This window comes from Bos indicus x Bos taurus, chromosome 2, assembly GCF_003369695.1.
Source record: "Bos indicus x Bos taurus breed Angus x Brahman F1 hybrid chromosome 2, Bos_hybrid_MaternalHap_v2.0, whole genome shotgun sequence".
Classification (NCBI taxonomy): domain Eukaryota; kingdom Metazoa; phylum Chordata; class Mammalia; order Artiodactyla; family Bovidae; genus Bos; species Bos indicus x Bos taurus.
The window spans coordinates 124,617,081-124,633,226 of NC_040077.1; the positions used below are offsets into that span (position 1 = coordinate 124,617,081).

General features: G+C 39.7%; 1 protein-coding gene across 6 annotated transcripts in view; it reads right to left on the reverse strand.

Annotated features, from left to right (window-relative positions):
* Positions 1-16,146, reverse strand: part of PHACTR4 (phosphatase and actin regulator 4) — a 109,346-nt gene that overhangs the window by 56,829 nt on the left and 36,371 nt on the right. The window lies entirely within an intron of this gene.

Sequence of the window (16,146 nt, forward strand, 5' to 3'; positions counted from 1 at the left end):
CCATGAGATTTCCCAGGCAAGAATACTGGAGTGGGCTGCCATTTCCTCCTCCAGGGGATCTTTCTGACCCAGAAATAGAACCTGTGTCTCCTGCATTGTCAGGCAGATTGTTTACCACTGAGCCACCTGGGAAACCCCACAGCTTAGATTTAAAGAGAAACTGAAGCCCTCTAACCAGTCTCACTTTATTGAAGAACTGTTTCTAAGCAAACAAGGGTGAGCACTCAAAACCTTTAGTGATGTTTATAACAGGTTCGATTCCTGTTGGCCAGCACATCAGACAATAACATGACAACATGCTTTATATTTTCAACAGTTTACAAGATCAAAAAAGTGTAATGCTTCCATATAAATGTACTTTTATGCCAAAGTATCAGTATAAATTGGATTACCTAGGAGAGTGAGCTCTTCACTATTTCAATCACATTTCCCTCAGCTTAATTCAGCATACAACTTTCTTAAGTTTGAGATGTCTCAAGAAGGAACTTTAGTGAGAGGTTGGGAAGAAAATCACTTTCCTCTGGGAAAGGTTCACAGAGAGAAATTAACAGCTCAAACAGACACATATTCAAATGAAAGACTAATTTTCAACTTCTGGATATATAATTGAGGGAGGGAGCAGCTTTTTATTCTTTATTCCACCACCTAATTCTATCTACTCTGGCTGGCTCTGAACAGGAGATCAGTTCAGTTCAGTTGCTCACTTCTGTCCAACTCTTCGAGACCCCATGGACTGCAGCATGCCAGGCCTCCCAGTCCATCACCAGCTCCAGGAGTTTACCCAAACCCATGTCCATTGAGTCAGTGATGTCATCCAACCACCTCATCCTCTGTCATCCCCTTCTCCTCTCGCCTTCAATCTTTCCCAGCATTAGGGTCTTTTCAAATGAGTCAGCTCTTCACATCAGGTGGCCAAAGTATTGGAATTTCAGCTTCAAACATCAGTCTGAACAGGAGATAACATCCTTTGATAATCTATATCTCAAATTCCAAGTGGAAATTAGAAAGCCCTTGTAAATGCTTCATTATCTCATCTATTTGTATAAACCTCTCCCTTGGTTTGGAATTTCTTTTCCTTATCCACCTAGGGAACTCCCACTCATCCTTTAAGAATTGGTTCAAATGCTGCTTCCACTATTACAAGCCTTTTCTTAGTTATTCAAGCAGAATTCAAACAAAGATTTACTGATCACTGATTATGTGCCCAGCAATGTGTTGGAACTAAAAACAATAGTTTTTTGTCCTTAAGGTGCTTACAGTTCAAAGAAATAGGATCTAGAATAGAGCACGATAAGCACCTAGGTGCTACACAAACACACACTAGTGGGTGCAGAGGTGTCTACTTTCTCCTCAGTGATCAGAGAAAATATTGTGAATTAAATGACTTCTAAAATCTGAGTCAGTCATAGAAGAAATAACAGAGGCGAGAAAAATATCAAGGCAGCAAGAGAAAACACTGGAAGAGTAAAGAGCCAACTACGACATCATGCCAGATATATCACCCTAAATTTGCCAACAAAGGTCTGTATAGTCAAAGCTATGGTTGTTCCAGTAGTCATGTATGGATATGAGAGTTAGACCATAAAGAAGGCTGAGTGCCAAAGAATTGATGCTTTCTAAGTGTGGTGCTGAAGAGGACTCTTGAGAGTCCCTTGGATAGCAAGGAGATCAAACCAGTCAATCCGAAAGGAAATCAACCCTGAATATTCATTGGAAGGACTGATGCTGAAGCTAAAGCTCCAATACTTTGGCCACCTGACCTGAGGAGCTGACTCACTGGAAAAGATCCTGATGCTGGGAAAGACTGAGGGCAGGAGGAAAAGGGGTTGACAGAGGATGAGATGGCTGGATGGTTTCACCAACTCAATGGACACAGTTTGAGCAAATTCCAGGAGGTAGTGAAGGACAGGGAAGCCTGGCACGCTGCAGTCCATGAGGCTGCAAAGAATGAGAAACAACTTAGCCACTGAACAACAACTACCACAAAAAACAAATTGCAATGGTCTTCAGACTTCTCCACTGAGCAGGAACCATGATGCATTTACACTGAAACCCTCAATGCCTGGCACAACTTAGTGCACAGTGGACATGCAAAAAGTATTTCTTAATCTTCAGTACAATGGAAGAAACAGCATTCCTCAACTTTAAGCTTTGCTCACAGCACCTATAAGTTGAACAAAAAGTTCATTAGTTCTTTTCCGTAAGATGGCTCTGCTGCTGCTGCTAAGTCGCTTCAGTCGTGTCCAACTCTGTGCGACCCCAGAGACAGCAGCCCACCAGGCTCCCCCGTCCCTGGGATTCTTCAGGCAAGAACACTGGAGTGGACTGCCATTTCCTTCTCCAATGCATGAAAGTGAAAAGTGAAAGTGAAGTTGCTCAGTCGTGTCCGACTCTTAGCAACCCCATGGACTGTAGCCCACCAGGCTCCTCCATCCATGGGATTTTCCAGGCAAGAGTACAGGAGTAGGGTGCCACTGCCTTCTCCGAAGATGGCTCTAAGTAGCACTCAATTATCTTTAACTTCATTCGAAACAATTTTGTTGGCTTGCACTGTGACAGCTGTTAAATCAGTATGCATTAAAAAAAAATCAGAATTGGTGAATTTTTGTGTAGCCATTTTAATATTAAAGATGGAATAAAAAACAATATTTTAACATATTATGCTTTATTATTTCAAGAAAGGTAAAAATGCAACTGAAATGCAAAAATAGATTTGTGCAGTGTATGTAGAAAGTGCTGTGACTGACTGACTGTGTCAAAAGTGGTTTGGGAAGTTTTGTGCTGGAGATTTCTCCTTGGACGATGCTCCAAGGTCAGGTAGACGAGTTGAAGTAGTCAGCAATCAAATTGAGATGTGACTTGAGAACAATTAATGCTATACCAGGTGAAGGATACCTGACATACTCAAAATATCCAAATCAAGCATTGAAAAGTCATTTGCTCCAGCTTGATTATGTCAATCAATTTGACATTTGGGTTCCATAGAAGTTAAACAAACAAAAAAAACCCTTCTTGATTGTATTTTGGCAGGTGATTATCCACTTAAACGTAATGAAAATGTTCCCTTTTTAAAGCAAATGAGGAGGGGTGATGAAAAGTGAATACTGCACAATAATGTAGAATGGAAGAGATCGTGGGGCAAGTGAAATGAACCACCATCAACCACACTGAAGGCTGGTCTTTTTCCAAAGGTGATGCTGCGTATACGAGATTGACAGGGAGTCCTCTATCATGAGCTCCTTCCAGAAGACCAAACGGTTAACTACGACAAATGCTGCTCCCAATCAGATCAAATGAAAGTAGCACTCGATGAAAAGCATCTGGAATTAAATCAACAGAAAACTCATAGTCTTCCATCAGAATAAAGCAAGACCATGTTTATTTGATGACTAGGCAAAAACTTACAGCTTAGCTGCAAGTTCTGATTTATCTAGACATTGCACCTTCGGACGTCCATTTATACTGGTCTTTACAAAATTCTCTAAATGGAAAATAATTTCAGTTCCCTGGAAGACTGTAAAAGGCACCTGGTAAAGTCCTTTGCTCAGAAAGACAAAAAGTTTTGAGAAGATGGAATTATAAGGTTGCCCGAAAAATACTAGAAGGCAGTGGAACAAAATGGTAAACCTGTTGTTCAATAAAGTTCTTGGTGAAAATGAGAAATGTGTTTTTTAGTTTTACCTTAAAACCAAAGGAACTTTTTGGCCAACCCCATAGTAACAAAAGGCAGTTAAGGTGAAAAGTATCACAGATGAAGGGATGGAATAAATATAAAGACCATACACTAATCCATCATTCTAAACAATCTTGAGAATTGTCGTGAAACTCTCAATTTCATGGGGAAAAAAAAATGGCATCTTAGGATGGTTTTTGAGAATTTACTGCTTTGCAAGTGGTAACAACTTTCAAAGAAGACAAACCTGTCAGGTAAATGTTTACATAGATCCTCATATAATCACAACTGCTAGGCTCATGCAGAAAGCACGTCTTCTTCAAGTGAACTAACTGGAAGAACAGGCTGAAAGACATAGGCTAAACTTAAGCGGGAGCCACTGGGACTGCCATCCCTGACTCCAGTAACACCGCTTTCTTTCTGTGGCTCACTCATTGGAGGCAAAAAATGAACACCCCTGCCACCTGTTCTACATCAAATACGGCAACTGTTGTCCCTTGCCTGCCCCGCTTCCAGAAGGCTGCATGGCTTACCAGCGAGAAAAGCGAGGTTTTGGAATTATATATATGTAACTGTGGAAAATTTCAGCTTTTCCATTTACTGATTAAGAGACTCTGACTGCTGCTGCTGCTAAGTCACTTCAGTCGTGTCCGACTCTGTGTGACCCCGTAGACAGCAGCCCACCAGGCTCCCCCATCCCTGGGATTCTCCAGGCAAGAACACTGGAGTGGCTTGCCATTTCCTTCTCCAATGCATGAAAGTGAAAAGTTAAAGTGAAGTCGCTCAGTCGTGTCCAACTCTTAGCGACCCCATGAACTGCAGCCTACCAGGCTCCTCCATCCATGGGATTTTTCAGGCAAGAGTACTGGAGTAGGGTGCCATTGCCTTCTCCGAGAGACTCTGAACAAGTTACTTAACTTATATGATACAGAGATAATTATGCAGAGTTTTTGTGAGGATTAAATAAGAGAAATCTCTAAATTATAGTCTGATGATTGAAGGTGCTTAATGTATTTGGCTTCTTCTTGCCCCACTTAAGATTCTTTACATATTTAAATGACACCACAATGTTTACATTTAAGCATCACAGTTTCTTAAAAAATGGGAGAGGTTCTGACGTGCTGCTACATCACCAAGGCTATATACATGACACGAAGAAATGTAATGCTTACAAGCCTACAATATGTTGGACTGTGTTTATGGGAGAAAGAAACTGAATTATGCCAGCAGGACTGCTTTCAGATCCATGGAACAAAAGACCTCAGGCTAGGGAACGGGAGCTATTGAAATTCCTTTTGTTTTCTCTTAAAGCTTTTTTTTTTCAAAGACAGTAAGTACTTAAGGGTGCCCTAGTGGTCAGGAGCTGTTTCTAGATTTGAGGAGCTGGTCGTAACAATTATAGTGAACAGGAAAGTTTCAGTTAAGAAAGACAAAGGGTTTCTCTCTGCCTAGGTTAAGGGACTAGGTAGGTCTTCACAGCACAGTAGAGTCAGCGGGAAAGGTAAGCCTATATGAAAATAAGAATTAGCTGAATGGAAATGAGCGGATGTGAAAAAAAATAATTGAGCAAAAAGATTCACAGGTTGTGTGGATGAGGGAAAAAGGGAAATGAGAAGAGGATAAAAATGACATTCATGAAACTTTAACCGCTATGTGACATCAGGTATTTGGATCAAATTATTGCCAAGTTTCCTTCGAGTTCTGAAATTCTATGGCAGAGTCAAACTAATGACTTAACTAATTCAGTGTTCTGTTTCAAATAATGGTCCCAAGAAATGTTTTATTACAGAGAACAGTGGCCATGGTGCACTTAATATGGCTAGCCCAACTCAATGCTTGCCATAGAATGCAAAATAAGTGCTTAATGAATTGGGGTATTATTATTGGGAAGCCACAATCCTCATTTATTCATCCCACAAATATTTCCTGAGTATCTCTAAAGTATTAGGTATTGTTTTAGGTGTTGGAAACACTGCACTAGATATAAAGAGGGAAAAATCTACGCCTTCTTTCTAGTGTGTTAGATGGTGATAACGGCTATAAAAAAAATTATTCCGGGAAAGGAAATAGGACGGGCTAAGAGAGAGGGAATAAATTATAAACTGTGCAAGCAGAAGGGCCTCATTGGGAAGATGATATGTAAACAGAGACCTTTGCAACACATTCTTCAATTAATGTACTAAAAATAAATATTAATTGCAACTATGGTTTTTCCAGTAGTCACGTATAGATGTGAGAGTTGAACTATAAAGAAAGCTGAGCGCCAAAGAACTGATGCTTTTGAACTGTGGTGTTGGAGAAGACTCTTGAGAGTCCCTTGGACTGCAAGGAGATCCACTCAGTCCATTGTAAGGGAGATCAGTCTTGGGTGTTCATTGTAGGACTGATGTTGAAGCTGAAACTCCAATACATTGGCCACCTGATGTGAAGAACTGACTCATCTGAAAAGACCCTGATGCTGGGAAAGATTGAGGGGAAGAGCAAAGGGGCCGACAGAGGATGAGATGGTGATGCCATGTCACCGACTCAATGGACATGGGTTTGGGTGAACTCCGGGAGTTGGTGATGGACAGGGAGGCCCGGCGTGCTGTGGTTCATGGGGTTGCAAAGAGTCGGACACGACTGAGCGACTGAACTGAACTGAACTGAATGACTGGTCAGTGAAGTAAGGGTTATCAAATGGGCTGGTCAGTTCTCAAATACTTAAAAGATGTGCTAACACTGCAGTCCCTCTTCAGTTCAGCTCAGTTCAGTCACTCAGTCGTGTCTGACTCTTTGAGACCCCATGAATTGCAGCACGCCAGGCCTCCCTGTCCATCACCAACTCCCGGAGTTCACTCAGACTCAAGGCCATCGAGTCAGTGATGCCATCCAGCCATCTCATCCTCTGTCATCCCCTTCTCCTCCTGCCCCCAATCCCTCTCATCATCAGAGTCTTTTCCAGTGAGTCAACTCTTTGCATGAGGTGGCCAAAGTATTGGAGTTTCAGCTTCAGCATGAGTCCTTCCAAAGAACACCCAGGACGGATCTCCTTTAGAATGGACTGGTCGGATCTCCTTGCAATCCAAGGGACTCTCAAGAGTCTTCTCCAACACCACAGTTCAAAAGCATCAATTCTTTGGCACTCAGCTTTCTTCACAGTCCAACTCTCACATCCATACATGACCACTGGAAAACCCATAGCCTTGACTAGACGGACCTTTGTTGGCAAAGTAGTGTCTCTGCTTTTCAAAATGCTATCTAGGTTGGTCATAACTTTCCTTTCAAGGAGTAAGCGTCTTTTAATTTCATGGCTGCAGTCACCATCTGCAGTGATTTTGGAGCCCCAAAAAATAAAGTCTGAGCCTGTTTCCACTTTTTCCTCATCTATTTTCCATGAAGTGATGGGACCAGATGCCATGATCTTAGTTTTCTGAATGTTGAGCTTTAAGCCAACTTTTTCACTCTCCTCTTTCACTTTCATCAAGAGGCTTTTTAGTTCCTCTTACATATGATTATTTACCTAAATTAATATTAATACATTTGTATTAAATACAATTTGCAGTTCAGTTTCTCAACTGTATTAGCCACATTTCACACATGGCTACCACACTGGCCAGTGCAGATCTAGAACATTTCCATCACTGCACAAAGTTCTATCAGACAGGGCGAACCCAAAGGATTTTTAAAGCACACTTATAAGTCTTCCACTAACATCAAGACAGAGTATTTCATAGGCATGTGGTATCTATTTTCCATGCCACCAACTACTAAACATCAACTACTAAAGGCAGTATACTCTGAAGAAACATTGACAGTTTAAAAAAGTTTCCTTTTATTCAGTTACAAACTACTGAGATATTTATACTCACAATCTTTGATACTCTTCCTTTAACAGCTGAATTACTATTTCCTTTCCTAGTAACACACAAGTAAAGCCTTTGACTATTAATAACAACTTAAAGCCTAAAGAAGGATGATTTTATCTCAGTGTAAAGATATATGTAGAATTATATCCATTTGTTATTGCTTGAAAATCAGCAACCTCCATCTTACTGAACATCCATTTAATATTCTTTCTACTCCAAATAGTACTTTTTTCATGTAGTTATAGTGAAAGTGATTGAGAAATCTTATCTTAAATACAAAAATATTTTATAAAACCACATAACATCCATAAAAACTAAGTCCCAAATGGCCTCCACTAAGGAACCTGGAGGTATCAATGATGTGTAGAAACTAACCAGTCAGAAATTAAGGAGCTGCCCATCACAGGGTTTTTGACACACTGGATGTTCTCCAGTAAGGTGGCATTCATTGCTGATGACTCAGAGAGATGACTCTGAGCCAGTATCACTTCTCTCCTTCCTTCTCTCTCTTTCATAACTCTAACTTCTTTGGCCCTCAGTTTCATTTTAAGACAGTAAGAAAGAAACCTAATTACCAATACTCAGCCACATATCCAGTGGGAATACAATTCATGCCTGATGATAGCTATAACATTTGTAACAGTTATTCAGAAATTTCCAACAGGAAATCCCCTTAAACATTCTTTTCCGGTACATGTGCAGGAGCATACATACTTTATCTTCTACTAAATAAAAATTCTGAGTAATGAACACCTGGTTACACCATGAGTCAACAGTAATTCCGCAAAAGAACCAAGGGTGACTACACAAACGGTGTTTCTATCAAACTTGCTCCATCCAGTAATTCAATGTACTTTATTCTGTTTTCTATGTAAGAGATATCCATCTCTTTTATACCATTCTTTTCCCTCAAAACTCTCAAACTTTCACAACCACAGAACCTAGGAGGTGAGGCACTGGAGGAAAAATTGGTTGTATTTATAAATTCAAAGAGAAGAAGTGTTGTGGATTACACATACCTTTGCTTCTACATCTTATTTTTAAAAAAGTAACAGTGAAACATATTAACACTTTAGGGAAACAATGCATGAAGTCAGAGGAAGTAGGAACAAACTGTCCCTTCGCTCATCTGACAAAGCAATGAGACCAATTCTAGTTTTGTAGCTGTTAAGTTGCCCAGTCAGGTTCCACTCCCTGCAGACCCCATGGACTGCAGCATGTCAGGCTTCCCTAATCCTTCACCATCTTCTGCAGTTTGCTCAAACTCATGCTCATCAAGATGCTATCCAACCATCTCATCCTCTGTCGCCTCCTTCTCCTCCTGCTCTGGATCCTTCCCAGCATCAATGTCTTTTCCAATGAGTCAGCTCTTCACATCAGGTGGCCAAAGTACTGAAGCTTCAGCTTCAGCATCAGTCCTTCCAATGAATATTCAGGGTTGATTTCCTTTAGGATTGACTGGTTTGATCTCTCTGCTGTCCAAGAGACTCTCAAGATTATTCTTCAGCACCACACTTCAAAAGCATCAGTTCTTCAGCACTCAGCCTTCTTTATGGTCCAACTCTCACATCCATACATGACTACTGGAAAAAACCACAGCTTTGACTATATGGACCTTTGTTAGCAAAGTGATTTCTCTGCTTTTTAATACACTGTCTAGGATAGCTTTTCTCCCAAGGAGCAAGTGTCTTTTAATTTCATGGCTGCAGTCACTGTCCAGTGATTCTGGAGCCCAAGAAAACAAAATCCACCACTGTTTCCACTCCCCGCCCCCCCCATCTATTTGCCATGAATTGATATGACCAGATGCCATGATCTTAATTTTTTGAATTTTGCATTTTAAACCAACTTTTTTTACTCTCCTTTTTCACCCTCATCAAAAGCCTCTTTAGTTCCTCTTTGCTTTCTCTCTTTAGACCAGTATCATCTGCATATCTGAGTCTGTTCATATTTTTCTTGGCAATCTTAATTCCAGCTTGTGATTCATCTAGCCTGGCATTTCTCATGATACATTCTGCATATAAGTTAAATATGCAGGGGACAATATATAGCCTTGTCATACTCCTTTCCCAATTTCGAACCAGTCTGTTGTTCCATGTCCAGTTCTAACTGCTGCTTCTTGTCCTGCACACAGGTTTCTCAGCAGACAGGTAAGGTGGTCTGGTATTCCTATCTCTTTAAGAATTTTCCACAGTTTGTTGTAACCCACACAAAGGCTTCTGTATAGTCAATGAAGCAGATGTTTTTCTTTAGAATTCGCTTGCTTTTTCTATGATCCATCGGATGTTTTCAATTTGATATCTGGTTCCTCTGCCTTTTCTAAAACCAGATTGTACATCTGGAAGTTCACAGTTCATGTATTGCTAAAGCCTGGCTTGGAGAATTTTGAGCATTACTTTACTAGCGTGTGAGATGAGTGCAATTGTGCGGTAGTTTGAGCATTCTTTGGCATTGCCTTTCTTTGGGATTGGAATGAAAACTGACCTTTTCCAGTCCTGTGGCCACTGCTGAGTTTTTCAAATTTTTTGGCATATTGAGTGCAGCACTTGAACAGCACCATCTTTTAGGATTTAAAATTCCTCAGGTGGAATTCCATCCCCTGCACTAGCTTTGTTCGTAGTAATGCTTCCTAAGTCCCACTTGACTTCACACTCCAGGAAGTCTGACTCTAGGTAGAGTGACCACACCACTGTGGTTATCTAGGTCATTAAGACCTTTTTTGTACAATTCTTCTGTGTATTATTGCCAATCTCTTCTGATTCTGTTAGGTCCTTGCCATTTCTGTCCTTTATTGAGCCCATCTTTGCATGAAATGTTCCTTTGGTATCTCTAATTTTCTTGACGAGATCTCTACTCTTTCCCATTCTTTTGTTCTCCTCTGTTTCTTTGCACTGTTCACTTAAGAAGGCTTTCTTATCTCTCCTGGATACTCTCTGGAACTCTGCATTGAGTTGAGCATATCTTTCCCTTTCTTCTTTGCCTTTCACTTTTCTTCTTTTCTCAGCTATTTGTAAGGCCTCCTCAGACAACCACTTTGCCTTCTTGTTTAACCTTTCCTAGTTTAACCTTTCTGAAAAACTAATCTTTATTAGGGCTACTACCAAGTCTATAAAAATGGAGTCACCAAATAAAATCTTTCAAGAGGCAAATTTGATTTTTGTTTTTTCATCCTAAAAATAAAATAATGTCTTTTGTTGAAAAAGCCCTAAATCAAACAAGATCCAATTAGCTAGAAGTACTTTACCCCTTTTCACCTTGTTCCCAGACCTAGGCACCAAGAGCCTTCAGAATACCACCTATCCTAAAACCCAACTGCCGATAACCAAATTTGCTGTTTTCATTTGTAGTGAATGAAAAAGAAAAAAGATAAAATGATTCTTCTGGGATTTATTCACTTGGGCCAAAAATCTTCTATATCCTTAAAAAAATCTTATAAATTTTCCCGGTCTGACAGAATTTGTGCACCATAGGGTTCGAAAGTGACATCTTTTATGTGTGTTTGGGACACTAATAATTTCCTTCTTACCTGCCTCAGTTTTGTCCCATTCTGATCTAGTCTCAACAGCGGTGCCAACATGACCTTTATAAAAACACAAATCTGATAGGGTTCTTCACAGTTTACAAAAAATACTTCGATACCTGGCCCAATGCCTTTCCTTTTAGATTATAGATTTGTCTTCTCCGTCTTACTTCCCTCAGTATTAAAATCTCTAGGTCCGTCCATGTTGTTGCACCAGCGCCTCATCTTTCTACCTAAACTTTTCTCTCACCTCTCTCCTATGGCTGCTGTTGTTAGTCCTATTCCAAACCACGTGGAATTCCTAAACTATGACATATTTGCCCAGGTCTTCCTACCCACGCATTTGCTGTTCTAGCTGCCTAAAATGTCCTTTCCATCTATTTCTTAATCTGGCTAACTCCCACTCCTACAAAATTCAGCTTATGTACCACTTCTTCTAGGAAGCCTTCCATGAACATCTACCTTTCTGTACTTTAGACTGAATTATGCATGTATGGTTATATGTTACATGTTATTATAAATTCACTTCCATAGACACAGCAACACAATCTTTTCATTATTGTTGCTTTTAGATTTATAAAAAACATTTTTTTAAAAAGCTCAGCTTTTCTTCTAGTTCCTAAGAGAAACAGAAGAACTAAAGTAGTGCCATGCCGTGCCATGCTGTCGCTTCAGTCATGTGACCCTATGGACTGTAGCCTGCCAGGTTCCTCTATCCACGGGATTCACCAGGCAAGATACTGGAGTGGGCTGAAAGGAGCACTACCAGTTTCTAATCGCTCAAAGCTGATTTCTGGTCTTTGCATCTTCTCCCCTTCATTCCTGTTTCCTGGTTTCTGTACATTTTACTAAATGGGGCTTCCCAGGTGGTACCAGTGGTAGAGAATCTGCCTGAGAATGCAGGAGATGCAAGAGACACGGGTTTGACCCCTGGGTGGGGAACAAACAGCAACCCACTGAGCACATGTGGCTTCCTGACCTCTGCGCTTTTCTGCTGTGCTCACTGCTGCTGCTCAGATAGTAAAAGTTTCCATCAAAAAAAAAAAAATCAAAACATAAATTATACTACACAAAATGGTTTACTGTTACATATGAACATCTCTAACAAAAGATTTGATGAAAATGAAAGCTAAAACTCAGGGAAGATAAATTAAGTTCAACTTCTTTGCATTCCTTCTCCCCATTCTCTCAGAATAACAACAACTAGCATTTATTGAGCATGTATTATAATGCCAGGGACTATTCTAAGCACTGAGTTTTGTCTAACTCTTACAACAAGCCTATAAGAAGGATAACATTTATTATCCCCATTTAATAGTTGAGGAAACTGAGTCACCCAGGGGTAAACTTGTCCAAGGAGTTCATAGCTAATAAATGGCAAAGCTAGGCTTCATATCTAAGTAATCTTTGTATCTAAACAGTAAGCACATCTAAGTGGGTGTAAATCTCCACTCCCAACTACTACTAAACAGACTTTGAATTCACACAATACCTCCTAGGTGTCAGATAAGAACATTTATTTTTAACCTTAGAAAAACTTTAGGAGATAGTACTTTAACAAAGTAAAATTCAGATACAGAAGAGTTATTTCAATTGCCCAAAATGACAATGTTAAATTTAAAACACCAAAAATTAATTCTCTCAGCTTATTTCTGATATTTTCCAGTATGACACCAACAAGAATGATGTTTCTTATTTCAAAATCAATCTTAAAGGGATTTCTTAGAAAATAAGTGAAAGGTCTATAATAAAGAAAAGCTGACTACATGGGAAAGAACCATTTCTACTCCTCAAACCAAATCTAGAACAAAAACACTTCAGTCCTAGTATTTCATGAGAAACCCAAATTTTACCACCATGTACCGTCTACCCATACTACCTAAGATACTTAGGAAGCCCCTAGTTTTTCCTATTTTGCCATGTTCACCAATTTTTCCTGTTAGGTTCAAGACAAAAGCAATAAGACAAACTCTCCTTAAAGTCATCAATTCTAAAGTGTTCAAAGAACACAGGTATAGAAAAGGCAATGTTAATGCTATAAAGTAAGTTTTGTTTTGACAATTTCCTTAAGTACAAGTCACGTTGAAAAATGTGGCATGAAATTTCAATAACAATTATTTTTATCTATATAAAACCATTCATTCATTCTGTGTAGCATTAATAGTTTTTCATCTCCTCTTTGAGTGCTGAAACTGTATTTTATTGTCCCCCCCTCCCCCGCCCTTCATGGCAGCTATGGTAATGTGCCTAAGAAAACTTATTAAATGAATTAATGAATCATTCAGCCAAGCAATCAACCATCCATCTACTTTTTCTCCTTTTGACTGGTTAGGGTATGTTGTAAGTATGACAATAAATCATCAAGCAAAACTAAGTGGACGTCATTGTTAAACGTAAGCTACTGGCCCTGGATGCATTATGAGATTTTTTTTTTTCTTTATTTAATAAATGCATGGAAGGGAAAAGGGAAAGGGAAGTCACTCAGTCGTGTTTGACTCTTCCCAACCCCATGGACGGCAGCCTACCGGGCTCCTCCGCCCATGGGAGTTTCCAGGCGAGAGGACTGGAGTGGGTTGCCGTGGCCTTCTCCGGCATTATGAGATTATAACTAGAAGTAACAAGCACGCCCCAAAGTGCTTCACCCCAGCCAGGAATGTCTTTCCTTTGCTGCCACTTTTCTCTTTTACTATTAAGACATAATTCTTAAGGGTTCTTGCTACTCAAGCACTTTGATTATTAAGCTCTGGACTGAAAAGGGAAAGGATGGGGTGGGGATTGAGGGTGCGGCAAAATGGACAAAACAAAGCAGGCAGATCCATCTGCTTTACAGCATCTAAGTTCTTTTAGAGATCAAAGAAGAAAAACAAAATATACAATCATCGAAAGAAACCTGAAGTTTTAAGATGTTTAAGCAGTCAAGTAAAATGTAGTATTTATTTAATCTTACGCAGTGAAACAAAGGAAAGCTATAGCTACAGACTGAAATCTGATACGATGTCACTCTGGCCAGCAATGGATACACACTAGCATGATGAGGAAAAAATAAAACACCAGTCTTCAAAAGAGGAATTGAAGGCCATTAACACCATCCACAAGATAGTCCATTATACTACTATCCCCTTCTTTTAATGGAAGCCTCCGATACGGGGTGTGTATGTGTGTGCACATGTGTGTGTGTTCTGGACTCCAATGATGTTTCAAATTGCAATCTTGTAAAACCTATCCTGTCTTTGCGTCAAGTCAAGGCTCTATCATGAAAGGCCATTTTTAATATGATAGAACTCTAGAGGCCCCAGAAGCCAACCATTGAGGTGGTTTTGAAACTAATGGTCCCCTGCCTAATGCAAAATGTTCATACTAGCTGTACTTTCAACTTTTAAATCTCACTGATCATATGAAATCTGAATTTGAAGTAAAGTTGAGATTTTTTTTTTTTTTGCCATGCCACGTGGCCTGTGGAATCTTAGTATCCAACCGTGGATTAAACCCATGCCCCCTGCAGTGGAAGCATGAAGTCTTAACCACTGGACCCCCAGGAAAGTCCCACTTATCACTGACTATTAAACCATAAAAATGTCAAGAATTTTAAAGTTTTCTTTAATAAAAGTAATACACACTTTTAAAGGGAAATATGCTAATACACTGTGCTGTGCACACTGCTCTTTATCAAGGTAAATAGTTAAGGAGAATAAGGAATATTCTCTTAGATCTTAAAATGACTATGATAATAAATACAATGTAGAACTGGTGTAAAAACTGACAGATAGTTCAACAGAACAGACTATATGATCCAAAAAATACGCTTGAGACCTTTTAAAACTTAGCTTGAGCAAAATGGCATCATAAATCAATAAAAAAGGGCAGACTAACACTACTTCTTATTAAGATTATTCATTGGTATTTTATAATTTTAGTTGTAAATACTTTCAAATCCCCTTGGTTTTTAAGATATTTATTCTACATACATAAAAAAATTTTAATGATTCATTTTTGAACATTTAAGTTGCATTTAGTCAGCCATTTTACTGAACTTTTTTTCAGTTGATTCTTTTGGGACTATTTTTCTAAAGAGAGAATAATATTAGCCAATAAGTTTATACTTATTCTGTTCATTATTGGAACCATATCTCTAACGATTGCTCATCTTACTGTACCAAGAACCCCCAAAATAATGTTAAATAAAGTAACAGTGGGCGTTCTTTTCTTGCTCTTGCTCTAGCAGGCATTTCTTCAGTATTCATGGTAACTGCGGTAGTGTCTCTTGGTTTCACATAGCTGTTCTTTATGAAAGGGTTATATAAACACATTATAAAAGAAAAAAATGAACTAAAAGCATATATACAACATTCATGTTATGGGTTGTCACTGAACTGTGGTGGTAAAAGGAGATTAGATCTAATTTTTATAAAACATGTCCTAATGTGAAGAAGGCTGAGCGCTGAAGAATTGATGCTTTTGAACTGTGGTGTTGGAGAAGACTCTTGAGAGTCCCTTGGACTGCAAGGAGATCCAACCAGTCCATTTTGAAGATCAGCCCTGGGATTTCTTTGGAAGGAATGATGCTGAAGCTGAAACTCCAGTACTTTGGCCACCTCATGCGAAGAGTTGACTCACTGGAAAAGACTCTGATGCTGGGAGGGATTGGGGTCAGGAGGAGAAGGGGACGACAGAGGATGAGATGGCTGGATGGCATCACTGACTCGATGGCCTTGAGTCTGAGTGAACTCTGGGAGTTGGTGATGGACAGGGAGGCCTGGCGTGCTGCGATTCATGTGGTCGCGAAGAGTCGGACACGACTGAGCAACTGAACTGAACTGAATGTGAAGCAACAGTTAGAACTGGACATGGAACAACAGACTGGTTCCAAATAGGAAAAGGAGTTCGTCAAGGCTGTATATTGTTACCCTGCTTATTTAACTTATATGCAGAGTACATCATGAGAAACGCTGGGTTGGAAGAAGCACAAGCTGGAATCAAGATTGCCGGGAGAAATATCAATAACCTCAGATATGCAGATGACACCACCCTTATGGCAGAAAGTAAAGAGGAACTAAAAAGCCTCTTGATGAAAGTGAAAGAGGAGAGTGAAAAGGTTGGCTTAACGC